We start from the raw sequence: 409 nt of genomic DNA, 5'->3' as shown, positions 1-409 counted from the left end.
GCAAGAGCTTCTTAGGGACTGGAGCAGACACGATACCGGTACCACGGGGAGCTGGGATGAGACGCACGGTAACGGAACCGCACTTACCAGTAACCTGAAGAAAATACATTAGATAAATATTAGCAAAATTGAAAATCTCATAAGATAAATGTTTCTTTTTTAATAAAGATTTCTGTCTTGGTAACAGTGAATTAATCAATTAAGAATGCAATTGATTAACATAGCAAGTACCAACGTTTGCTCTCCACAGTTTTTAGGGAACGCCCAATAGCTTTAGTGATGCAGATACTGGGAGCTGTGCTGTGGTTGTATAATGAAAATTAAACAACGATAATTACCTTGCATGGGACGGTATGGGGTTTACCAATCTTGTTACCCCAGTATCCTCTGCGGACTGGGACAACGGAAA

Source organism: Nicrophorus vespilloides, unplaced genomic scaffold, assembly GCF_001412225.1.
Source record: "Nicrophorus vespilloides isolate i.1.1-1 unplaced genomic scaffold, Nicve_v1.0, whole genome shotgun sequence".
Taxonomy (NCBI): domain Eukaryota; kingdom Metazoa; phylum Arthropoda; class Insecta; order Coleoptera; family Silphidae; genus Nicrophorus; species Nicrophorus vespilloides.
Note: the sequence above shows the minus strand (reverse complement) of the source record.